Raw genomic sequence first — 27,164 nt, forward strand, 5'->3', positions numbered from 1 at the left:
GTTTCCAAGCTGAGAGATAGAGTTGCAACAGAGACAACTGAGAACAGCCACAGTTCACAGGCTGGAGATAAGGAGCATATTTTAAGTGCTGCACTGAAAATATACAACCTTGCTATTGCGAGGAAGCAAGGGTCTGATCCAAAACCCCTCAAAGTCAATGGAACAATCTCAGACCTTGCTGGATCATCAAAATGAAGAAAACAACAAAGGTTTAGCTGTATCCTTTCCTTTGCTCTGCCACTTCAAAGTGTGAGGAGGCTGTGACAAGACACCCACTTTCAGAGGTTTGTAATCCTCATGTTTATTCTGTATATGACTGCTTATGTAATTATATATAATATATATGGTTGTCTAATCCTTAGAGGACGTGTCAGCTCCATCTAAAACAGGGTAAGCAGGCACACTGTCTTTCAGGGATCACTTTTTTTTTCTTCAAAGAATTTGCCTTAGCAAATCAAATGCAGAAAGCTGCATATCTCTAATTTCGCTGAAAGAAATATTTTCATATTTTTTCTTCTTTTCAAAATTCAGGCTGGAAGTACTTTCAGTGAGCACTGAGGCATTTGTCTTCAATAAGTTAAGCTGCCACCTTTTCAAATTATTTGTCATGTATATCTGTTTTATAAGGCAAACAGTTAGAGATCATTTAGTTAATACTAAAATTATTTATCAGCACAGAAGGGAATCTCTCAGCTCTGTGAAAACTTTGTCATAAAGCAAATCTGAGCAGTAGCACTGAAACATATCTTTCTTTCCTCTGTTGAGGTGAGATGCACATCCTGAACTGAGAACTTCCCAATTCTGCTACAGGTGCCAGAACAATGATTCAGGTTGGCAAGAGACTTTTCGTCCTTCTCAGTACCCTGGATCATGTGATACAAAGCTCATGTGCTTTTTGATTCTTATCAAGGCTGAAGCTGTGACGCTGGCTGGCACTGGTTAACAATTCCAGATGCTTACAGTAAAAGAAGATTTTTCTCTGCCATTTGAAATAATTCAGTAGAAACACCAGTTGTTTTCCAGTAATCTTAGAGAGAGAGATGATGCATTCCTCATTACATACACAAGGAGGGCTCTCACACCACCCTATTACATTTGCCAAAATAATGTGGGTTTGACCTAATATGTTGCAATTACACACTAACAACACTTCAGGGACTGACACAGTTAGTTCTTCGTCATTTAACATCTATTATGGTTGTATTCTTCCCTTTCATCCCAAACGCGCTCCATAAGACAACCAAGTGTATTTGTATACTTTGTTTACAAAATAAAACTGAAAAAGTACATATTTCAAATACAATCCTACTCAGAGGAAGGAGGATGTTTTGTCTGGCTTTTTAATAAAACAAGACAAAGGGTCTTGTGCAAGCTGGACTCCTCAAGGAAGGGCTGAGAAGCTGAAGACCCTTCAGGAACTTCAGGAAGGCTTGAAACTAAACCAGACAATGAAGAGCAGGTACTTGCAAAGGTTTCAGGAAAGGGAGAGGATTCTGGTGTTATCCAGAAAAACAGAATCTAACCAGCATTTTTTCTTCCATCTTGGCACAAACCTACCTGGTTTTCAGCTGGGTTTGTGAAGACAGAAGGAGAGAAAAGTTGGTGACTTGAAAACCACCTTGTTTATTCTGAACAGCGAGATGTTCAATACATTTCTAGCTGTTAGACTAGACTCTGCAGCGCAAATCAAAGCACAATATGTGTTCTGAAGCCTACAGTAACAGAATGCAGTAATGAAACTGCTCATTGTTTAGCTTTGCTGGTTTCTTCTTTGCTACATCACATACATTAACTCAGGATTTAATGTTTTGTGCAACTCCACATCATGATTTTGATCAACACATCCCACTGGCATGAAGCTCTCTGAAAATCTTGGACATGACCATAAGCAAATACCATGCACATTTTGTAGCTACGGAGCAATTTGCAAAATTAATTTAAAATCAAACTCAAAAAAGACTCTGGATTTTGGATGTGAACCTTGTGAGGTATCTGAACATCCACTGACTTGCATCCATATCAGAGTGGGGCTGACTGCAGAGTGTCATTCTGAATCAGCTTGTATTCTCACTTATTACTGTATTCTGAGCAGAACTTGCATAGAAAAGTATTCCCATAATAGTTGCAAACACTGACGTTTTCCTATAGAAGACAAATACCACAGCCACTTCAAGAGACTGTGTCTGTCTGAAGTCAAGGACAACTTTTCCATTGAGACTATCAGAAAGAAGAGAAATATCCTGTAAGGCCTCAAAACATAGATGGGACAAACAAATACTAGCCAAACCCAGATGGGTCAGAGTAATGGACATCTTGGAGGCCTGTCCAGACAAAACTAAGGTAGTGAGATGAGATTAAGAGCTGTGCTCATGGGATGCTATAATTCTGCTTTGGGAATGATGACACTCAGAAAGAATTTTTTACTTGCACTCAAAGTCAGGAAAGCAGCCCATATATCCCAGAAGGGACTTGATTCAATAAGATGTGCATGCAAGCTTTGAAAAGTTTTGCAACATTGGGCTATACCTAATTTTGATGGTATAGGACACATGTCAGATAATGTAAGAGAGGGCAGGAGCCAGAAGATAGCTTGTCTAAGCTGGCCAGAATTCACCAGCTTTGGTTCAGAGGCTAAAAGGTGCATAAACTTGGTGCTGCATGCAAGCAAATATGCCCCATGAACAGGCAATGACATGCAAGTGGATCAGTTTATGAATGCCTTACATGGAGGAAAAGCCTTTAGACAAAGTAATCGCATCAACTACAACATAATATGAGGCAAGGGATTTGCCATCCAGCCCTTTAAAAGGAGCAGGCCTGTATTATGACTATTATGTAGTCAGTTTTAAGTATTACTGCAAATATGACACACTAAATCACAGCAGTTTAGGCTCAACAGCCTATTGTAAGTCTTCATCTAGATTTTGATTAACTAACAAAAATAATATTCTCTAATCCTCCAGAGAACATGTTCTTTGATGTCCCAATAAAGTAAGATAACTTTTGTAACAGGTGCTGCAAGTCACTCACAAATGAAACTTGCATTTTAGAGAAGTTCAGAGCAAGGTAAAGTCACGCAATTCTTGCAGAGCATGCATTTAAGATGTTTTCTGCAGCACAAGCAGGAAGTGAAAATGTTAAGTTAGGTTCTGATTCTTGACCAGAGGATTATGGAATTTAAACTATGTTACATCAAATCTTCTGCAGAGAGAAAAAGGGGATAAAGACACAGGTAATCAGTCCTGACTGCACATGTAATATATGCTTGTCTTCCCTTTTCGCTTGATTCCTTACATCCATGATGTTTAAGAGATCACATTGTTCATGTATCTTTCAATCCTCCACTAATAAATTTTAACTCACTAATCAATCTTACTGAGCAGTTGATGTTTCCAAGATTTTATATCCCTACAGGCTTCATGAAAATTGGCATCTGGCTAGAGGAAAGCAGTCCAGAAAGTGTTCTTGCTGTCTGTTATAAACTGTGCTTGGCAGCAGCTGGTGACCCATCAGCACAAGTGTGCTGGCTGGCTAACGGGCATGGATGTAGTTCATCATTACCTACAGGCACTATAAATGATAGAATGGTAGCTGCCTATAAAGGAAACAGGACAGGAACCAGGTTTATATAGGAAACGAGTTTTAATTAGTTCTGTTTATTGAACACCTTGTTTTATAGGACACTGAAATCCTTGTGGTGTGTCCTGTATCATGGCCCTTCTAGCATGAGGCAGCGCCATTCAGAAAGGGAGGAATGCACACAATGATAAGACACACGGAGTGCAAATGTAAGTATGTGCTTAGTGCAGCACATAGCGACCGATTCCTGCAGGGTAGGTAACCCTTTGATGAGGAAATAAGGAAAGAGCTAGCAGCTGTTTTTCAAAGCACTGGTTTTCCTTAAAAGAATGACAGTATATCATATAAGTATGAGGACTGTACAGCGTTCAGATTTTATTTGATTGGGTTTTTTCCCTTGAGTGATATGTTAAGGATGTGACTTTTTAATACCTTACTTATTGTAATAAAAGCCCTCATGACCAGCCATTTGCATAGACAGTAACTTTGATGCTTGCCTGGAATGAAACAGATTGGAGGAGTCCCATAGCTGCCTTACAGGACAGACATTTCACACTTCATTTGTACCCCCATAGTCTCAGTGGCAAAACTGAAAAAATATACAACAATAAGTAATCAACCTGTAAATGTGCCAACCATGGGCCAAAACAGGAGACAGAGCAAATTCACAGGAGCGATTCAAGAACATGTGAAATAACTAGCGGTGATAGTATTTTCTCTGTGCAAGCATACACCATATTAAAAAAAACTTTTGACTCAGTGAAACATTTGCTTTCTAGCTAAGGCTTTAGTGTGTGTGGTCAGAAAACCTACTTGTGTTTAGTTATGATCCACTCCACCATCTGATTTAGAAGTATTTTATTTGCCTTATGTCCCTGCTCTCTTTAAAGCATCCCCAGTCAGAGATTTCCTCCCTTGTGATCGATCACATGCCATATCTCAAAAAGAAAAGGGACAAAGTTGCACCTCAGCTAGGGAATCAAACATGCCTTGGCCTTCAAGCCAAATTGAATGAAATATCTGCATTCATACCAAATATTGTCCTCCAAAACAGGCTGGCTACATCCAAATTGACTTTTGGGACAGCAGGGAACTCTTTACCGGTACATGTCACTGTATCATACCAGCACAATCAGGAGCACGCAGTTCTCTACAGGACAGCAACTCTTTTACTGAAGATCTCTTTATAATGGCAAGTTCAGGGGACCATCAGAGCAAGCAAGCACCAGTCATATCACCAGCACTTACTCAGCCTACAGAGCAGCAAACAACTTGTCTGTCATGTGTTTGGATTTTCTCTAGAAAGGCTTCACATCTCACCTGTGGATATCCAAAATGTGCAGGTCCAGTGTGGGAGGGGTGGATTTTTTCCCTGCACACATTATCTGTTTCTCTTCATAGATGGAGCAGAAGGTATTAGAGCTTTAGGTAATTGAAAAAAACCTACCTTGCTTCATTTGTTGTTTTTTTTTTTTTTTTTGTGTACCAGAACATTCATTTTGCACATGGTAACACCAGTTTGATCTTTCTTAGGAAGAAAGGAGTATCTACCATCACTACGAAGAAGCTTTTGGCCTTTGCCCATGCAGGTCCAGCAAGCGAATAGTGGTTTAATAATCCACAGTGACCCACAACCCTTGCTGAGGCACAAACACTGCTGCCCTAACAGCCAGGCGGGGCTGATGCCCAGAAACGTCACAAGGTGAACTCAAAAACTAGGCACAGACCAAGGAACAGAACTAAATTCCCAAGGGGCTGAGCAAAGGCTCCAGTTAGAAGCATTATCCCACTCAGTCTTGGCTGTGTAGCATGCAAAGTAAGGCCTCCCTTGCCGCAGATCTATAGAAATATCAGACACTGCTAGAAGCCAGAGCAGCCTCTGGCAGGGACAGCATGGCAAGGATGTCCAAAGCTTAGTGGAAGGGGGAACAGCAACACAATCAAGTAACCTAGCTACAGCAGAGGCACCTAGGCACCTCACTAACCCTTCAGGGAGCTCAGCTCCTTTGAACCTTTTAAATGGAAGAGCAAATGCCAGCCATCTGTTAGCAACTCCTTCAGTGAGGCAGAGCAGAGGGATTCATCAAATCAGAAAGACCTTAAAAAAATAAACCCATTAACAGCCTAATACTGTACCAGATCAAAAAAAAACCCCAGTGATCTCAAAATGCACAGCCAAGGATTAATGAGTTGCACACAAACTAGGGAGGAGGCAAGGAACCAGAGAGGAAGCACAGGAGATGGATGCCAGATGGATGCCAGAGCTACATTTTGAGTGTAGCTCTTGGTGGAGTGCAGATGGCTCAGGAATGCACCCCAGTGACGCAGATGAAAGGTCTGAAAAGGGACCTCCAAAATCCTTCATCCCAGCTCCTGCTTGGAGCAGGACTATCCCCAAACACTAGGTCAGGGAGGCCATGGCTTAATCTGCAGGGTCCTGGCAACTGCCAAGGCTGGAGAAACCTTAGATCTCTGGTCACCATTTCCACCAGAGCAGGGGAGAATGAGATTGCCCTGGGGTCTCTTTAAAGCTAGACCCTCAGTATCCTGAAATTTGCCCTACTGTGTATTTTGGAGGAGATGGCAGGTTTCTTTGTAAGTTCTGATACACGTTTGAAGTTGGGCATATAGATATGTACTACAGATTTTTTACTTCTCCACTTGAAAAGCTTCCCAGGCCTGCTCAAAACTATGATTGAGCTGACACTCTTATGGAATAGTCAAGTTTGAGAACTGTGAGGGGGAACTGGAAATGAAACCAAAGTGAGTTAGAGGAACATTTTAGTTAAGTGCAATAATGGTTTGGAAGGACAGTTGAGACACCAGCCTTCATAAGAGGCAGTCTTGAAAGTAGTCTCACCCTGTTTCAGTGCATACAGTAACCAGCCAGCTGCACTGTGACTTCCTTTTAGTTACTGAAGTCTGAACGCACTCAGTGCCACAGGGTTTTAGATTCACCCCTTCTATGAATTATCACAGAGGGCCCTGCAGTGCAAAAGCCATCTATGTAAAGCATATTCATAACATTCATATTTTTAAAAAGTGTATTCATAATATCTCTACGAATAAAATTTGCCAGTGGAACACAAGTGCAAACAAATTATTCTGGACCAAGATGTCACCAAATGGGAGAGCTGACAGGAGGAACAGAGGAAGCTTTAAGGAGGGCAAAAGCCGTGCTTGAGCCACAATGGTGAAGCTCAGTCCTACCACATTCAACGGTGCTGCATTCAAGTCTCTCAGCTCTTGCAGACTTTCCAAAAGTCAAAAACTACCTGATCATGATAGAAAACAAATAGAGGGAGAAGGAAACACAGTGCCTGCAAATCACACCTTGAAGAGGAAAGGGTAGGATATGATTGCCATAAGAATATAAGGCAACAGGAAAAACTCTTCAAATTTTATATTTAAGAAAACTTCTCTTTGCCTTGAAGGCCAGGCTTTAAATTTGCTTAAGCAGGCAATGTTGCCCTAGCTTTGATTCACATCAGCCCTGGGTTTAGGCAACCAGCCCAGCTAGACCATTGTTAGCAATTCAGTGATGGCTCAAACGAAGCTACCTTATACAGAAAAGATGCACATAGCACCCAGCCCCTCAGAGGAGTCATTCAAACCCACAATTTAATTCCAAAAAGCCAAGACCATGAGCACCCAACATGACTGTCAGAGGAATAGCCTGCTCTTTGCCCTCCCTTCTCAGCTGGGGAACAGGGAAAGTGAAAAAAGTTGTGAGATGACGTTTCACTTTATTATTTTCCATGTGCCTGCACCTAACGCAGTAAGACCCAAATGCATGTTTAAGATCTCCAGGCACAACTGCAATGTAAATAGTGAATTAGCATAACAATACTGACTACAGACAGTGCTTTAGGCTCCAGCCAGCTAATATGGCAAATGTGAATTTTTCATAAGATCATAACAATCCTGCCAGTCTATACCATCCTTTTCTCAGTTTTCTGCTGAAAAGGTATGAACATCTACAACTCATTTTCAATCATCATCACATTCTGACAGAGTTTTTATTACCTCTAGTAATGACTCATAAGAGTGGGAAACAACAGTTACTCCTGCTCCATCTATAAACAGTAATGACTTAAAACGCCTTCAGTTTCTGTCTTCTGAACTGTCCAATTCTCAGACAGTTGGAGGATATCAGAACGTATTTACTCCGAAGAATAAGAGATGTTTTCATCTTAAGTTAAATTTAAACTCAGCATCAGTCTCCCAGAGAGAAATGAGATAACACAGGATCTCTTTCAGATATGCCAAACTATCCCTGAAGAAAACAGCACAGAGCTGAGCTGTGGCTATACCTTGCTAGTTTAACTAAATCTATTTCACTATGGGACTAGCATCTGTGTGTAGGAAAGTTATGAAATATCTTTTTTTTCTAAATTAGATGTTCCCAGACAGATGTAGTATCGCTCAATTGAGATCATGAATGAAAGTATAATACTTTACCTGATTGAGGCAACATTTGCCCACATAACATCCTTCCACTACCTTCCTCCGCCATGTTTTGTTGCTCATGTGCCCTGCACCATGTAGATGCACACACAGAAGTCTGTCACCTGTCTGCTTTGTCTGTCTCCTGCCGTAGGAACAGGAGAAATTCCTCCTGCCATTGTGTACATCACATTAGAGCTGGTTTGGGGATATGCCCTATATTTAAGGAAGATGTCCCTGAGTCCACGAATAGTCCAATTTCATATTCCCAGAGTACTGCAGTACCACCAGGGCAACAGGGGCATAAACTGCCAAAGACTACCTGAACAAGACTTTCTGCCCTAGGATAAAGGGGGCAGAAAGCCCCCTACATCGCTAGCACAGCACAAACAAAAGCAGCCAGGGGGTGGAAGGTGGGGAAGGTGTGGAAGCACAGAGATAAGATCTGGACACTGCATCACCTTAGCCAGCTGAGGAAGCAGCAAAACTTGGTGTGGAAAGTCAGACTTTGCACATCTGTTTTCCAGGCTTTGCTCAGCACTTGGGCCCTGTGCGTAACATTTCTTCCTCACTTTTCCTCCAGTTTACCTCTGTTCAACCTGAAAACTCTTCAGGTCAGGGACAGTCTCTCCTGAAGGCACCTACAGGCTAACCCAATGCTCCTCCAGGTAGGAAAGCTGCTCCCCTCCCCATGTGCTTGGCCAAGCCTTGGCTCAACAAGTGTTCTGACCAACCCAAGCGTCTTTGTCCAAAATAACAGAATCAAGAAGGTGTGTTGGAACACTTCAGGCACTGGAATAATCACAAGACCACATTGTTGTTACCTGACAGGTTTCACTGAGAGCTGTGTAAGTTTTGTGACTACTCATCTTCTGATCCAGTGCTGAGCTTAAACCAGTGTTCAACAAACTTCTCTCTGAGGCAAGGCCTTTCCTGGATTAAAGCTGGCAGCACACAGATGATGTCCCCAGCCTGCTTCCTTCCTCATGCGGCTGGCAGGTCTCCCACAGCCTGCTGCTTGGCTGTTCCCACTCCCTGGGGCCCTTCACCACTATCACCCTCATGAGATGGATGGCTAACAGCAGACTCAAAGCAGGTCTGCTGAGCACCAGGAGATCTACCATGCTGAAACCAGACACAATGCAGAAAGAACAGTGAAGACCCAGATGCAAAGGTGTTACCTCTGCACTCACAGGAGCAGCAGCAGCACAGCAGCAAGCAGTGGCAGGACGTGCAAGGGGTACACCTGCACAAGTAGAGGCTTGTCTGAACACAGGGTGTTCCCTGAGCAACAGACCCCAGACGCAGCACGGGAGATTTAAGCAGGTGAAAACAACCAGACCAGCAGGTTGTAACAGATGTCCAAGCAATATGTATTTCCTAGTGGGCAGGTGTGTGGCAGCAGGCAGCATGGTAACCACCCGACAAAAAGCAGTGTCCTCTGCTTCTCCTGAGCTTCTAGCATCTGGTAGAAGCAATGCAGCCACACAGACAGAGCTCCTGTTCAAGCACGTGACCACCCAGGTTTCTGGCTGTGGGACATGTGAAGGGATATTCCTACAGGTGGAAAGTGGTTGCAAGCAAGCCTGTGGGAGGTGTGACAAGACTGAACTGCTCTGCTTGGTGGCCAAGCTGCAAGAGGAGGTGAGCAAACTGAACAGTATTCAAGAGTCTGAGAGGGAGATGGATCAATGGAGCTGTACTCTGCCATCTATGATGCATGCAAGCCAACTCAGCATGGCCACTGTGGAGGCAGGTCCAGGATCTGCTTTGTGCCAGCAGGAGGAAGTCAGCATCAGAAGGAACAAGGAGGGGTGGAAGAAGATTAGAGCACGGAAGGGTAAGAGAAACCCTTCCTTACCCTCTGAGATACCATTACAGGATAGGTATAAGGCCCTGGGTATGGTAGATAAAGTGCATAATGAGACAGAGGAGGAACCTGCACAAGCAGTCTTGCCAAGGTCAGAGAGACCAATCTCTCGCAACAACACCTGCCTCTAGACCAGCACTGAGAAGAAACGATGGTGAGTTATGGTCATTGGTGATTCCCTCCTGTGCAGAACAGAAGTACCCATTTACAGACTGGACCCTCTTTTCAAGGAAGTTTCCTGCCTCCCTGGGGCCTATACTAGGGATGTCACCACAAGACTGAAGAGCTTAGTATAACATTCAGACTACTATCCATTCTTGCTCTTTCACATGGGTACTAATGATGTCACAACAAAAAGTCTGAGGCTGATCAAAAGAGATTTCAGAATGCTAAAAAAATTTGGGAGCACAGGTAGTGTTTTCCTCAATTCTTCTAGTAATGGGGGGAGACTTTAGAAGAAACAGATGAGCCCAGGGTATCAATACCTGGCTCCAGGACTGGTGCCTCCACCAAAACTTTGGGTTTTTAAACCATGGAAGAGCCTTTGAGACACAAGGTATGCTGGTGCCTGATGGGATCCACCTGTCCCATGGGGAAAACGCATCTTTGGGTGTAAGCTGGCAGGACTGACCGAGAGAGCTTTAAACTAGAATCGGTGGGGGAAGGGGATACCAACAGGATTGCAGCAGTAAGCCAAGGGTTGGCAATGCTAGTGGGAACATTTACTCTGCTCCTGGGTGCACGGAGGGCTCAGGAGCATGTTTGAAATGCTTATATGCCAACGCACGCAGTATGAGAAACAAACATGATGAACTGGAAACGTTGGTCAGTTCCCAAAGCTGTGATATCATTGGTATTAGTGAGACTTGGTGGAATGAGTCCCACCATTGCAGTGCTGGGATGGAGGGCTACAGGCGGTTCAGGAGGGATAGGCAGGGTGGGTGAGGTGGAGGTGTCACACTATACGCAAGGGAGATGTTTGATTGCACAGCCCTTACAGTTAGTAATGATGTGCTTCAGAGCCTCTGGATGAGGCTCAGAGGGATGGAAAACAAAGCAGATGTTGTAGTGGGTGTCTACTACTGATCGCCCAGCCAGAATGTAAACACAGATGAGTTATTCAACAGGAAATTTCTGGATCAGTAGCCCTTCTTGTCCTTATGGGAGATTTCAACTTCCGAGACATCAACTGGGAATACCATACTGCTGTGACCAGCAGATTTTGGAAATTCTTGAATTTTGTAGGAGATTATAACTTCTTGTCACCAGTGCTCAAGTGAGCCAACTAGGAAAAATGCCCCCCAGACTCGCTATTTGCAAATAGAGAAGGACTGGGGCGGGGCTATGATGGTAGGTGGCTGTCTTGGCCACAGTAATCATGAAATGGTTGAGTTTAAAATTTTCACTGTAATGAGAAAAAAGGCCAGCAGAGTTGCTACCCTGGACTTCAGAAGAGCAAACTTCAAGCTACTCAGAGAGCTATTTAGCAGAGTACCATGGGAATCTGCTTTTGAGGGCTTAGGAGTCCATGAGTGCTGGTCAGTTTTTAAGAACCACCTTTTAGAAGCACAGGAGCAGGCAATCCAATCCCATTGTGTTGTAAGTCAAGCAAGAGGGGCAGAAGCCCAGATTGGCTGAACAGGGAACTTCTTGTGGAGCTCAAGAGGGAAAAGAAATTGTATGATCTCTGGAAGCAAGGTCAGGCTTCACAGGAAGATTACAGAGGTGTAGTTCATATGTGCAGGAAGAAGACACGAAAGGCCAAAGCTCAATTAGAGTTGAAACTGGCCAGTGTTGTGTTAGATAACAAGAAGGGCTTTTTTTAAGCACATTAATAGCAGGAGGTCTAAAGAAAACTTTGGACTCATACTTGTTGAAGGTGGTCATCTGACTAATAGGGATGAAGAAAAAGCAGAGGCATTCAATGCCTTTTTTTGCCTTGGTCTTGAATAATACTGGTAGACCTTGGGCTGCCCAGTCCCCTAAGTTGGAGGACCACGAGTGTGGGAACAGTGACTTTCCCTTTGTGGACCCTGAAATTGTAAGGGACCAGCTGTATCAGCTGAACATTCACAAGTCCATGGGGCCTGATGGGATTCATCCCAGAGTACTGAAGGAGCTAGCGGATGTTATGGCAGGAACCCTCTTGATCATCTACCAAAGGTCTTGGGAGTCTGAGGAGGTCTCCACTGACTGCAAGCTAGCCAGTGTTATTCTAATTTACAAGAAGGGTGTGAGGGAAGACCCAGGAAACTACAGACCTGCTAGTCTAACCTCAGTTCCTGGAAAAATTATGAAGAAGATCACACTGGATGCTATTGAAAGGCATTTAAAGAACAATGCAGTCATCAGGCACAGTCAACACAGGTTCACAAAGGGAAAGTCCTGTCTAACTAATTTGATATCCTTCTACAATAAGATCACCTGTCTAGTGGATGAAGGGAAGGCAGTGGATATAGCTTTTGTAGATTTTAGTAAGGCTTTTAATATTGTCCCTCACAGCATCCTTCTGGACAAGTTGCCCAACTAGGGGATGAGCAAGTACATGGTATGCTGGGTGAAGAACTGACTGAAGGGCAGGGCTCAAAATGTTGTAGTGCATGGGGCTACATCTGGCTGGTGACCAGTCACCAGCAGTGTTCCTCAGGGCTCAACACTAGGGCCATTTCTGTTCAATATTTTTATCAATGATCTGGATACAGAAGTTGAGTGCACCATTAGCAAGTTTGCTCATGATACCAAACTGGAAGGTGCTGTTGACCCTCTTGAGGGACAAGATGCCTTGCAGAGGGATCTAGATAGATTGGAGCATTGGGAAATCATCTTTGGCATCAAATTTAACATGAACAAATGCTGGATTCTGCACCTGGGACAGAGTAATGCTGGACACAAGTATAAATTAGTAGAGGAGTGGCTGGAGAGCAGCCCTGCAGAAAGGGATCTGGGGGTGCTGGCTGCCAGCAGGCTCGATGTGAGTCAGCAGTGTGCCCTGGCAGCCACGAGGGTAAACTCCATCCTGGAGTGCATCAAACACAATATAAGCAGCCGGTCAAAAGAGGTGATTATCCTGCTGTATTCAGCGTTGGTGCGGCCTCACCTCAAGTACTGTGTGCAGTTCTGGGCCCCAAAATTTAAGAAGGATGTTAAGATACTCGAATGCATCCAGAGGAGGGCAACAAAGCTGGTGGAATGGAAAGAATGTCCTATGAGGAGAAGCTAAGGACTCTGAGTGTGTCTAGTTTGAAGGAGGCTGAGGGGAGACCTCATAGCTCTCTACAGCTTCCTGAGGAGGGGAAGTGGAGAGGGAGGTGCTGATCTCTACTCCCCAGTATCCAGTGATAGGACACGTGGGAATGGTTCAAAGCTGCACCAGGGGAGGCTTAGACTGGAGATTAGGAGGCATTTCTTTACTGAGAAGGTGGTCAGACACTGGAACAGGCTTCCCAGAGAGGTGGTCGATGCCCCGTGCCTGTCAGTGTTTAAGAGGCATTTGGACAATGCCCTTAATATGCTTTAAGTCTTGTTCAGCCCTGATTTGGTCAGGCAGTTGGACTAGATAATTGTTGTAGGTCCCTTCCAGCTGAAATATTCTATTCTATTCTAGCCAACATTTTCTCTGACAAAAAACCCACAAAGACTGAGGATGTCAAACCTCCTGGCCATGTCAGGCACAGTCTGGCTGTTACCTGCCTGTGCCTCATCCTGCATAGAGGATGGGCATTTCCATCCGCATCAGCCAGATGGAGGGAGTTTGGAGCCAATGGTTCTAGGAAGCTCTTACAAGGAATAAATTCCCACAGCCATGTCCCAAGTTTGCTGATGTTTCCATTATTTATAATTTCATGAGACTAGATCTTGTAACTTAACAATGTATAAATAAACAGGTGAACTGTAGGACTTGCTCCTGGATGACTTTTATGAATACATATACCCAGTCTGACATCACATGAGTCACAGCTTATCCTATGGATCACAACAAGCGTCCACATATGTAGCAAGAGCTCGTGACTTCTAATCATAGTTGTTTACCTGAGACACACCTCACCATTTATTCTCTTTGCCACCCTCCAGGCAATGAGCGGAGATAATGTCACGCAGCTCAGGTAACCAGCAGCCAGGATGCAAATGGCTGGCTGAACACCCACACTCACAAAATGATTTGTCCAAACTGTTTAGCAAATAAATTCATTCAGCAAACAAACAAGGCAGGTTCACTCCTGTAGGAGGAACATGTCAGCCCTAGAATGGACCACATTTGCCAGTAACATTCTCTGAAGCCCACCACTCCAAAGCCTGCAGAAAAACTGGCAATCTGCTACATGTTCAAGGTTGGCTGAACACTTTATTCCTACTGTTGTCTCAACACCTCATGTACTTTAAAAGTTTTGGATATACTTTGGGAAAAGCTGAAGGATATGACTGGGAACTGTTGTGTCTCAGTTCAGTTGTTTTTTGCAAGTGTTTTCTGTGCAAACACCATTAAGAGCAGGTACTGAGGCCACACAGAGTTCCTACGTTAGCAGCTTCCATTTCAGAGCAGGAAACCCAACGTTATGCTGGTTGAGTGATCCATACACGCTTTTTTCCTTGTAGGAAACAAAACCACCACCACTCCAAAGCAAGTACATGGAGCATCAAGCAGCTGGCAACCCTGAACCACCAGGACTTTCTTTGTGCACAGCAGGATTTGCAAGGACCAGATAAATTTTGATTTCATAAATACTATGAGCAAGAGCCCAATTTGCAACCTATTCTTCCTTTCATTTCACAAATGATTCCAGCTACTATTCTGTGCAGCAATCTTGTCTTCTTTTTCCACTCTGAAATCCCTTGCAGCCTCTGCCTTTGGTTCCTGGTGCTCTGTACCTAACAGTGCTTTTGCATACACACAGTTTAGGCTAGGGATGGTGTCCATCACTAATGCAAATCTTCCTGTTTTCAGCATTTCTTCTTGACTATGGCTAGCTGTTGTTAGGAAACGAATGGTTAAAATTTGGAGACAAGACTTTTGAGCAAGGTGAGCAAGTTGCTTTGCTACTGTGAGCTACTAGCTAGTTTGGCTCCATACTTCTACATTTCCAGTGGGCTTGGGAAATAACCAGTTTTGCATTCAAGGTGCAGTGAATCAGAGCGATGAGGAAGCACAGTTCCTGTTGCAATATACTGACTGCAGTAGGGGATTTACTCTTATCAATGATAGTCTGGGTTTCTGTCACCACAGACTCCTCAAAACACTGGTGTGAAAGAGGCATGTGAACATCTACAGGTCAGAGTGGAAAGACAGCAGGTGCACTTCTGAGGGAAAGGGCACATATCATCTTCAGTGGCTTTGAAAATTTCTGTGGCCCAACACATGGTATGAGGATTTGCAAGGAATTTGGGACTGATGTGCTCCTGAAAATCCTGTCAGTTCCACTAAGGGATTGGTTACATAATTCAGATAAGTGCCAAGCTCCCTTCTCTGTATTTTTTGGATTAAATGTGTCTGTTCAGTCACAAAAATTTTTGCTATATTTTTCCTGCAAGCTAGTTGTTTCAAGTAAAGAAATCACTTGCTATCAAAGCAAAAAATCTCATTTTACCAATGAAAGTATTATTTCAATTTTCCATTTGCCAAACGTTTTCTTTTTTTATGGCTTCAGAATCTCCCATGTTTTGGGAAAAAAAAAAAAAAATCCACAGCCCTACAAGGAGCAATGGTGATTTCCTAACTGCACTTAACCATGCTAGGGTAAGATGAAAAATTTCATCAACAAAAACTGCTCTTGCAACATATGCTGGAAATACTCTGTTTTAGATTAAATATCTGGGAGGAGAATAAATGAATAACTGGTACAGCTTTATTGCAGTCATTGCAGTTACAGAAAGTATCACAGCTTCTTTTGCAAAACCAGAGTGCAAAGATATCTGTGAATGGCACATTCTGGACTGTTTTCAGCATGAAAACTAACATTTCTGGTTTGCAGAGTCTCCGTGGAGTGCAACAGCAAAGGAAGGGCCCATCCCAGATGGTTTTCACACGTGCCGCCCACAATGCGTTCCCACAGCCATCATTACAGGGATGCACGTGTCATGGTCCTGACTTGGAAACCCCTGCACATTGAGGAGCCAGTGATCCCCATCACAGCTGGCCCTGGTGGGCACGGCTTGTGCTGTACTGCATGCCTAGTGTGGCCTCCAGGCTATGCTGCTCATGGCCCTCGGTCACAGGACAACCTTCACGAGCTCACAGTGACAGAGGAGCTTGCTCCTAGCTCCCACATGGTATCAGCAGCTACATGCCTGTGTGGCCTTGCCCTTACCTAAAAGTGCAGCAAGAAGTTCACATGGCAACATCCTTTCTGTTTGATGGTAGAAATAATGCATGGAGTTGTTTTCTTGTAAGAAAATCATATAATAGCTCAAATGACCGAACTAGTGAAACCTCTCCATGGATGAGGTCTGCATGGCATGCTGTGCCCTCATCAGAGACCCGTTTAGTGCTGCACAGCTAGGGTTATCTGAAGGGACACAGCATTATCTCTACTATCCTCTCCTTTACAGTGCTAGCTCTAATAAACAGCATTTAAATCATACTTCACAGCATCCGAATGCCTTTCTTACTGGGATCATAACAAAGCAGCACCTCCTGGTGCATAACAACATGTCAGTCCACACAGCTTCAGCACTTTCCTTATGGGCACATCAGGCTGCTGCAGTCCTGGCTAACTGCAAACTCAGCCCTGAGACCTCACTGACAAATCAGCTCTCCTCCTAGAGTCTTCTACCCCCACGGCTTCCATGCTATAGCAAAGCAAACTCCAAATTAATAGATAAAAATAATGTATTAAAAAAAGTATGACTAATGTTTTCAGGAATTTAAAAAAAATATATCTTTGGAATCCATGAGAAAGTTGCCCTAGCAACATTGTTTTCCGTTCCTTTTTTGCTCACTGTTTTTTTGTGTGCCTATTTCTCTAGCTTATGTTTCTGACAGTACACAATACACACAACAAATGCAGTTCTTGAAAGGGAAGAAAATCAGCATTCAGCCAAATAAAGATCTTTCTTCCTCTCACACCATCAGGGTGGAATAGTCCCATCTATGGTTAATACCAATAAATTACAAAAGCTAGTTTAGAAATTTCCAAGACTAAAAAAAATTATTATTCAGAAAAAATGTTTTTAAAAGCTTCTATAGGACAGATGACCCAGATTACATGGGAGGGGCAAGCATTGTTCTTAGCCTTTTTTCAACCGAATACAAGCCCAAAAGGAGCTATTACCTCCATGTAAATGTTAATTTTCATTAAGCATACAGAAAGTAATGTAGCAGCTAGGAGGTAACTGGAATATAATTTGACAGCTTAGAGATCTCTTCCCTTTGGTCAGATCTCATTGAATTTGGCAAATGGATTCAAGAGCTGTAAGGTTGCAAGTAGACAGGTGAACAGGAAAAAAAAGGACATTATGTCCTCCTGCTCCCCCCACTAGAAACTATGCTGAAAATGTAAAATAGTGTTTAGAAAGGACAAGAACCCCTCCCCCAGATTTCTTGGACTTTCTGCATGAGTCATGAAAAAGTGGTATTATCACATATAAAAGCAAAAATATATCTTAAATGTAACTAGAGTACTTATATTAAAAACCAATCTCTGCACTGTGCTGTCTTCTCCATTACACCTCATGGAGTGCACTGACTTCCATCTAATTCAAGGTTAATATTTATGACCACAGCACTATGTCATTACATTTACACAGGTGTTTTAGTTAAAAGTTCCATTTTATCATCTTCTAAACATCTGTCTCAACTGTAGTTTTATAATCCGTTCTCCCTGCAAGGCAAGGTGCAGAGAAGCTGCAAGAAGACGGATCTCAGCATCGCAAATGTTGAGTCCCTTCCATGACTTCAGCCACCTGGGCTTCACAATATGGAGGTAAGCTATTTGCACAAATCTTACAGCTTCTTGGATGCACTGTGCTAATACGTGACCTGGCAGCTAAAGTGTCTGCCAGATTCATATCTTTCCAAGTCAGGAAATGGATTGCCTTTAACAACTTCAACACTTTATCCTTCTCCCCTTGATGTAGCCCACATCTAACAGTTCAAAAACATTTATTGCCCTCTGTAATTACCTACCAAGAGGCAACTGACAGTGTGTTGACATCATTTTGCCAGAATTAAATTCTTTAGATTTTCTTAGAAAGCATTTAAAACCTTAGTTATTGCTTAAAGATTAGCCAGACTGCCAAATATCCCAGGGTTTCATATATATATGAGTCTATTTTATACAAAGTTTTAGGTGTTGAGTTTCTTTGCCTTGAAATATTCCAATACCTTCATGTGACCTTGCCTCAGGGAAATAAGAAGAAATAGAAAGTTAATTCAAAACAGTCTCAGTCAGCACAGATATGTTCATTTTTCTGCTTCCTTTAGCATTGCCAGATCTGGCAAAGTTCTCCATAAGAGCAAATAGAGTCGTCACAGGATCTCATTTGTAATGTATGGCTCCAGCCTCACTGTAGTAGTTATCACAGAATCATAGAATCGTTAAGGTTGGAAAAGACCCTTAAGATCATCGAGTCCAACCGTGAACCTAGCACTGCCAAGTCCACCACTAAACCATGTCCTCAAGCACCACGTCTACCCTTCTTTTAAATACCTCCAGGGATGGAGACTCAACCACTTCCCTGGGCAGCCTGTTCCAATGCCTGACTACCCTTTCGGTGAAGAAATTTTTCCTAATATCTAACCTAAACTTCCCCTGGCACAGCTTCAGGCCATTTCTTCTCGTCCTATCGCTTGTTACTTGGCAGAAGAGACCGACCCCCACCTCGTTACAGCCTCCTTTCAGGTAGTTGTAGAGAGCAATAAGGTCTCCCCTCAGCCTCCTCTTCTCCACACTAAACAACCCCAGCTCCCTCAGCCGCTCCTCACAAGACTTGTGCTCTAGACCCTTCACCAGCTTCGTTGCCCTTCTCTGGACATGCTCCAGCACCTTGATGTCTTTCTTGTAGTGAGGGGCCCAAAACTGAACACAGCACTGGAGGTCATCTGACTCTTTCTGTCCAAAGACAGAAAGCTTTTTTTTTTCTTGTGATGGACTTGACTATTACAGGAGCAAGTTGCAGCCCTGAGGTGGGGATGGACTGCTGGAGGTCTCCAGACCAATTCCCACTTGATACTAGCAATACACTCTTGCGTTACTTTGGTCCCGCCAACCACTTAATGCGAAATTCCCCTTAGAGATAAGCACAACCCATACCCTCAGGTGAAACTCTGAGAACATTAAGGCCAACAGAATAGTGTTTTGCCTTCAAGAGAGGCAGGATTTTGCATATCACATGGCATGTCTGTGACAGGTCAAACTAACAAGACTGTGGCGGGACCTTGGTCAGACCAATAAAAAGAAAGAGATGGAGGGGCAATGGCCAGAGGCATGCAGGTCTAGGTGGACAAAAGTAGATCCAGAACATGATGAATAGGAGGAAAAAAGTGTGAAATCTGAGAAATTAAGGAAAAAGTGAAGCTGGACAGGAAAAATACATGGAGCCTGATGCCTGGTTTCACATCAGCATTGCTGTGCCTTACCCTCTGATGACCCCTGAGAGACACTAGCTTTGACAGCCTCTAACAGAGGACTTGCAACAATATATCACCCCCGTTTTCCAGGCAATGCAGATTATGATCATCCTGGGAAATCACTGTTGATCAATAGCCCTCCCAATGCTCATTTTTCCTACTGGGGTATGGATGTTCCTTTCCCAAGTGCCATGGGGCTGGTGAGTTGCAAGATGACTTGTGAACGCACTTGAGTTCTCTACCACCCCTGCTGCTGAGATTAATTGGCACTTTTGGAGTTGTTTACCATGAGAGTTTTGTTGTCCCTGCTTCACTGTTAGCACTGCCTTCCTTACACCTTCAAATTACAACTCAAAAATCTTCCAGAATAGATGGTATGAACACGTTTTGAGTGACAGTAGTGGTTTTGCTTTCAATTAACATTCCTCACTACCTTAAAGTTGGCAGGGAGTCTACAGAGTGTCTTTGGTCTCCTTGGGGTGAGTCCACGTGTTTTATTTGCAAAATATCTGTGGATATTTCTGGTTGGCTTTACAAAGGTCAAGTAGATGTGAATTACTCAGAAGCTATTCAGACTGCTGAGGAAACCTGTGGGTCACAAATGAAACAGGCATAGTGGGACATCAGAAGTGCCTAGCTGGGCACAGTGAAGTATTAAGTGATTTGCACTGAAAAATTGGGTTTTCAATTAAATGGTGTTTTGCAAAAAAGGTCTGGTTTACACCTAAACGTATCAAGTCTTCATCCATAGCCAAAGTCTAATATCTGAAAGCTAAATGGAGAACCAAAAATTGGTAATAAAACATTAAGACTTGTTTTGGACAGCTTGTACTGTGACTTCATATTAAATAATGACCTTCTGAACCTCAAGAGGAAGGCAATTTGAATGCCTTATGCCACTTAGGGTATAACAAGTTGTGATGTTTTATACCTCGTCAGCAGGTTTTTCTGCTTCAGCAGGGCAGCCAGTTCCAGTTGTATCCGCTCAACAACCTTATGTGAGAAAGCAGCATCCTATGTGGTGGGGCTTTTCATATATTCAAAGGCATCCACATGCTCTGCCATGCACTTCTTTCCACCTTCTTCCTCTGAAGCACATTTTTTGATGTCTCTGAAGGTACAGATACCTTTTCTGGTCCCATGCATCACAGTCATCATAGCATTGCAAGACTCATCTTTTCAGGACATCAACAAATCAACTTTATCACTTGCCTTGTGGAGATCCCTTCCCTTTGCACTTTTACCTCAGGATCTTTGGTAACTGCAATGTCAACAGTCTCAGAGGAGTCTAGAAAGGTGCTGACTGACATCCAAGCATCTGCAGGACTGCCACACCTGTGTGCTCACAAGCAGAAACAGAATCTGAGGAGAGGTGAGCATCCATCACACTGTGATGGATGTTTCCAGAATTCACAGAGGTGTTGGAGACTTTCCCATAGATGTTTCTGATCCTATTCACTTTCAGGACTCATTAATTCTACTCCTTTAGGAATCAAATGACAACAATGCCCAAAAGCACTGAAAAATCCCAGTGTATGAAGCACCTTTTTTCCATTTCTCCACTGTCCCCAGGAGCAAAATATTAAACAGAGGCTGTGGAAATGGGATTGGGCTGCTCACTCAAGGAATCAAAAGCCATAGTCATCTGAAGGCTGCCCTTTACAAATTAGAAGTTGTCATTGTGTGTCTCAGTCAGCTCAGATCTGCTTCCCCTGAAGTGTGAACACCCATTCCAATTAATTTCCCAGCTTGTGCAGCAGATGAAAACCCTAAATCAAGGCAAATGACTCTTAGCTGTTTGTATTGGATATCTTTGCAACTTGATGGACCACAGCAAGAACTGGAGTGACTGCAGAATAGAACAAAAAAAATAGATTTTACATAATGGGATTTATTATTCAATTTAGGTTGAAAATTATTTATTAGTCATGCAATCATTTAGTCACTTGCCCTCAGGAACTGGGATAACTTAGAGCCTCTTAAAAGTCACATTTACCTTTAGCTTAATTCCACATGCTCTACTATCAGTGTTGCTCACTCTGCTGTAAGAGCGCCTTTTGTTGTCCTTAATGGACAAGTGCTGCTTCTCCTGCTAGGTGAGAGAGCAGTCCCAGCATATGCAAGTAGCATGTTGACACAAGATACCTGCTTGTTGGTTCATCGAGCAGTCCATTACTGTAAGGAGGTGTTTCCTTGCATCCGCTGCCTCCGCAGCAGCATGAATTAGTCACAGCCCTTGCCACCCATTAGAACAGCAAAAAACCCTAGGACATTAAGGCAAAAGTTCCCATTGGACAGCACAACAGCTGCTGTAGATTAAGCTCCAGGACCACATTTTCAACCTTTCTAGCAAAGCAGTTAAAATTTTGTACTTTCAAAGACTTACAGCTCATTTTGTAAGAACAGGGCAAAAAGGGAGAAAAGGCCTGAATCAAGCAAAAAAATGTTTTGTTTTGCAATGTTTGAAACATATCCATCTCAAACAAAAATCCAGGATCAATCACTAAGCTTTATGTCTGTTTTAAACCAATATTAATTAAATCACTGACATTTTTCATTCACTGTCACAGAATTTACTTCAAATTTCACTGAGGAGCAACATCTAGTCTAGATCATTGGACCCTAAAACTGCAGAGTGTTTGGTTACGCAATTTGAGACTTTGAGCTAAACCTTGTTGTCAGTTTTGGGGCTGACCTTTATGAGTAGGAGTCTGAAATTCAACAGTTGCGGAAAAAAAATAAAAACTTCTGGACGAGGCAACACTCACCACCCTATCCATAGTGGTGGCCAAGCAGCCCATAGTTCAGAAAAGCATTGCAAGCTGCACTTTAGCAGACAGTGAAGAGGCAGTGGGGACATCTAATAGCTACGTGAAGGGCAGTTACAGCAACAACAAGCCACACTCTTGGAATACGATGCAACAGGGAGCAACAGTGGAAAGATGCAGCCTGGCAGGTTCAGGCTGGGCATTCAGAGAAATGTCTTCCCCAGGCTCTGGGTCACCAGAGAGGTTGGATGGGGAGAATCTCCACCACTGGAAGTTTTGTTGCTGGGTTGTGACAAAGCTGCAGCCACCCTGATCTAGTGTTGGTGATAGGAGGTTAGATTACAGATCTCCAGCAGTCCTTCCCACCAACACTTCTGGGAGTCTATAAAGCATGGCAAAAATGCCTTTCCATAGCACCCCACATACCTTCCTGCAACCAGCAATTTCAGCACATCCTGAGTCACAGGATCTCTAGGTATACACTGCAACCTGAACAACATGAGGAAATCAGAGATGGCAAACTCAAGATAAACTGACTTATTCAAAATAACGCTACAGAAAAAAAAAAATCAGTTCAAAGAATACAGAGGACTGTTGGGAATTGGGAACAAGTTTCCAAAATTATTTTAAACATTGAGATTTTGTGCTTCTTAAAGGCTTTTCTAAAAGAAGTCAATGCTTTGTTTAATTGGAAATAGGAAACCTACAAAGTTCACACTTAAATGTTTTTAAAAGCTTTGTAAATGGATTATCTGAGCACAGCAGGCATCATACTTTTAGTAAGTGCAGGATGATATAAGCCTCAGGGAACTTTTGAAGATAGTTCATTCAATAATTCATTCACTTCCCTCTAATACTGTGTTGAACAAAAATTAAACACTGTCTCTGCTTCAATAAGTGAATGAACACTCCAAATGTAGTTTTCTCATAGGATTAATCCAATTTACTATATCTTCCTCAAAGTAACCCTTTACAAAGCAATATCAGGAAAAAGGCTCAGGAGCAAAGTACCACGCATGCACCACTAGATAACTTATCACCAAACTAGCGCTAGTTCTTTCTGAAATACAGATACTGAGTTTGAAGTGCAGATATTACAGGTGGTGACACATTTTCATGTGTTGGCACAGCCTCTGAAGCTCTCTTCTAGACCAGATAATTTGGTACAGGCTGCTTCCTACATAGGAGGGAAGCCTTTCAAAAAACTTTCATCAAGATTTTATTTTGGGAACTGCTTGAGTGATTCTAGGCAAAATTCAAGAGAATTATGTCGGCTGCAGGAACATAGGAATTTGAGGACAGAACATTCCATTGTGTCAAGTTTGCAAGCCCCAGTAGAACACCTTGAAGAAGACAGCAGAGGAAGGGCAGGCAGGAAAGCATGCCAGGTCCCTGCTCTGGGAAACGGTGTGGTGTGCACATAAGAGCTGGGGAAGGATATGTGCAAATGACCTGGAAACTACCATAAAAAATAAGACTGATACTTAGTAGGTAAAGTATTTCCAGAATAGCTCCCAAGAAGAGTGCCAAGAAAAAAATCCACAACACAAGCCTACTTTGAGCCCTTTGAAATGACAGAAGGAAATAAATAAACCAATCCAGATTATTCAATAATTTGAAAGTCCTTGTTCCTTTTTGGGGGACAAGCTCCAGTTTTCAAGTAAATTAGGGAGGTGCTCATTTTTACACAGCATGACTTGGAATCTGAATTTATTTGGGATTAACTGTTTTGAAAAAGTTGTGCTTTTGGTCATTTAATGGCACTTCTCTTCAACTTCCTGAAGTGAGTAGAGAAACCACACAGGAAAATAGAGGTGGCTGGTTTTCAGTGAAGGAGGAAACAAAGTGTGAAGGGTCTGAGGATGCAGCAGGAAGAATTGTTCCCTGACGTTTGAAGGCTGCTGCCTTCTCATTCTCTGCATGGCTTTGAGGGCTCAGGCATGGCTCATCTTTTATTTCCACACCCCAAACAGAGCATTTCCAACCTCACACAGCTGACCAGACTTCAGTCAGTGCCTTTTACTGCACTGCTGTCCGCTTTTAGTCCCCCACGCATCACGTTTTGGCTGGGCTCAAGCTGTTTCAAAAGCATGGTCCACTCCAAACGTATCTGAGCCTTTTCCTGCACTTGAACATATTCAGAAAGAACTGATGTTTCAGGGTATATCCTGCCTTAAAGTGAACTTGCACATCTTGATTGTTAAGCTGGTATAAATATATCCTTAGGCCTGGAAATCTCTCCAGCCAGGCTGCATTCTCATGCCTTTGCTCTCTACCTTCAAATGCTCTCCTGAGGAGCAAGTGGCCTCTTACCACTTTCTGCATAGCCCTGTGAACTATGTAGATGGCCCAACACTGACTTCAGTGAATGCTCACTGCTTTTGATCCCCGGATCACTTCCTCTGTCTTTTGGTCCCATGTGAAACTTCCAACACTGCATTGTATTTAGACAACATAATCTTACATTTTCCCCCTTAAAAATAAGATTGGAAATGCTACGAAGTAAATTAGACAAACAAAGGTACCTCAGTGTGCTGGCAAACTCCTCCACCTGCTGAGGTAAGTCCATTAAAGCTCCTGAAGACATCAGTGCCACAAAAAAAAAAAATAAATAGAATTTCGCTCAGCCTTTCCTTTCTGTAGACAGTCTTCAAAACTATGGAGGCTTTGGGAAGGTTTAGAAGGGAAAAGGCTGAAAGAATAATAAAGCAGCACGTTGTGTGGCACACATCCTCTGAGATCTCAGGCATTTTACAGACCCCCTGTGCAACGTCCAACAGATATTAAGAACTATTAAGAAATATTTATGGACTGTTTATGAAGGAAGACTTGCGATGTCCAAGTCAAACTTTAGGTAAGTGGATGTCTATGGGTTCATTTCTTTTCCTATGTTGAAAAGCCCAAAATTAATTCTCTCTTGGGACCAATTTTGATTTAGCTTTGAAAACTCCATTATCAGATGTAAGTCTGCTGACATACAGCTGAATAATGTTTGCTATTAAGGTTGCAATATTCTTTGCTTGCAAGATCTGTGGATCATTTGGAAGCAGGGGTGCTGCTGTTTTCATTCCAACCATGGATTCTGCACAGTCCTTCACAGCCAGAGGTCCATATTCCCTTTCACTGAAGAAGTGGGATTACGTGCATCATATCCAGGTTTGTGATTTCCCCAGACCAGAACTGAGCTGAATCTGGCTATCTGAGACAGCTCCTGGCCTTCTGCTTCACTCCTTCCACTATACAAGACAACCAAAGGCCATGAAAGAGTTTTTAGAAAAAAAAGTCTACCCTAGCTTGAGAAGTTATTCAGCAAAATTTGCAGAATCATTGAGTAACAGCTTCAAGAATCCCTAGTCCAACTCTCTGCTCAAAGCAGGGCAACTTCAAACCAGATCAGGTTGATCATGCCTTTGTCAAGTCAAGTTTTGAAAATATCCAGTGATTACTGTTTTCCTCTCTTCTTGCTTTTCCCCTTTGTTTTGTTTGAATGCAGCAATTTCTCAGGCAATTCCTTACTAACACAGTGCAAGTAAGCAGAACAGGCAGTTAGAGGGTTCTTGTAATTCACAGCTGTCTTACTGACCCTGTAAAAAGTGCTGATTCTTTTGTAATTAGTCACATAGTGCTCTTATTTCTCAATTTCTAAGACTATTTAAGATTATCGAAATGGATGTTAAGGAAAAAGGGTCCAATCTAGTTTTCAGTATAGTAACGGCAATATTCCAATATAATTCAATATGTGTCAGGTGAGTTTCCAACACCAGAAAGCCAACATGGGTTAAAGAAATTCCTTAATAATTATTTCAATGCCGCAGATTTTTTGCAGTGCACTAAGGAAAGCTCCAGGAAGTCTCAATGTCAGGCTACGGCACATCACTCTGGTGAAAAGACACCATTTTCCTATTTGTAGTGTCCAACCTTTCTAACACCTGAACTCAGACTGGTGATCTAAGGACAATAGATTCCAGCAGTTTGCTTTGCTCAGTTTGGCATACCATTAATGAAAAACACCATCATTAAAATAACTCAAATGTTTAGAGGTGTACCAACAAAAGCAAGAAATCTGATCATCAAGGCCACATTCTCCTGATTCAAACTCCAGTATCATATCCCCAATACACTGTCCTACTGTGACTTTCCCTTTTTGTCCCACAGGGAAGAGACCTTCAGAGCTTTCTGGTCTGAATCAAAAGAAAGTGTAGCTTTAGCATGAGTGGATACAATTCAGCCTCTTCTACTTTAGCATTGGTCCCTGCACAGGAATTTCAGCCATGCTCAGACATTCAGTGATCAGCTGTAATCACAGAAAAGGAAACTGTGGACACAGTGAATGATGAATCGGCAATTGTGATGGATGCTCCTCAAAACCTGGATGCATCAGGAAAGACAGCCTGTGTGAAGTGGTCCCCACCATTGCTAGCTAGAGGTACCATTGTCAGAAGACAGTGGGAACTAATGTGCTCTTTCTTCCAGCAGGCTAAAGATCCTTCTGCCAACAGAAAACTAGAAACTGATGCTGTCTTTTTTTCCCTGGCAGATTATAGTGAGTACAGTCAGAGCAATGGACAAATCCGCAGTGCTTGGCACCTTCAAAACTACCTGGCGTGTTTTGCTGGAGTCAGATGGACCTGTTGCAATCCCAGTATCTGGTAACAGGGTAAATTTTGGTGGCCCATGTTGCATCACTTTTTCCTGATGTACACATGAGTTTCTCGAGAACTTAAAATAAAAGAACTACTCCTATTTCCTGAGTATGCCTCTATCTTCTCTACCACTGATTCATGATAGTTCAAATCCTGGAGCACTGCAGCTCCAAACATATCCAGATGCATTGAGGAGATGGAAATTATACGAAATCTTTCCATGATTTGGATAAAGGTATACTAATACGTACCAGCAAGAAAAATCTAGTAAGGTTACTGAAGGGCATAGATCAGGG

At 42.8% G+C, this 27,164-nt stretch overlaps 1 long non-coding RNA gene and 1 pseudogene across 2 annotated transcripts; both read left to right on the top strand.

Moving 5' to 3' along the window:
* The first annotated feature begins 131 nt into the window (after positions 1 to 131).
* On the top strand, positions 132 to 26,968 carry LOC148053116 (uncharacterized). 2 transcript variants are annotated; one of them, XR_015708795.1, is made up of 4 exons: positions 132 to 284; positions 17,717 to 17,811; positions 25,253 to 25,381; positions 26,763 to 26,968. It is a non-coding gene; the product is annotated as an uncharacterized LOC148053116 (long non-coding RNA). The 2 variants fall into 2 exon arrangements; XR_015708796.1 differs by lacking the exon at positions 25,253 to 25,381.
* On the top strand, positions 9,436 to 10,525 carry LOC148053117 (uncharacterized; annotated as a pseudogene).
* Positions 26,969 to 27,164: the final 196 nt, after the last annotated feature.

Source organism: Nipponia nippon, unplaced genomic scaffold (genome assembly GCF_047370975.1).
Source record: "Nipponia nippon isolate SJK-2023a ecotype South Korea unplaced genomic scaffold, ASM4737097v1 scaffold_4, whole genome shotgun sequence".
Classification (NCBI taxonomy): domain Eukaryota; kingdom Metazoa; phylum Chordata; class Aves; order Pelecaniformes; family Threskiornithidae; genus Nipponia; species Nipponia nippon.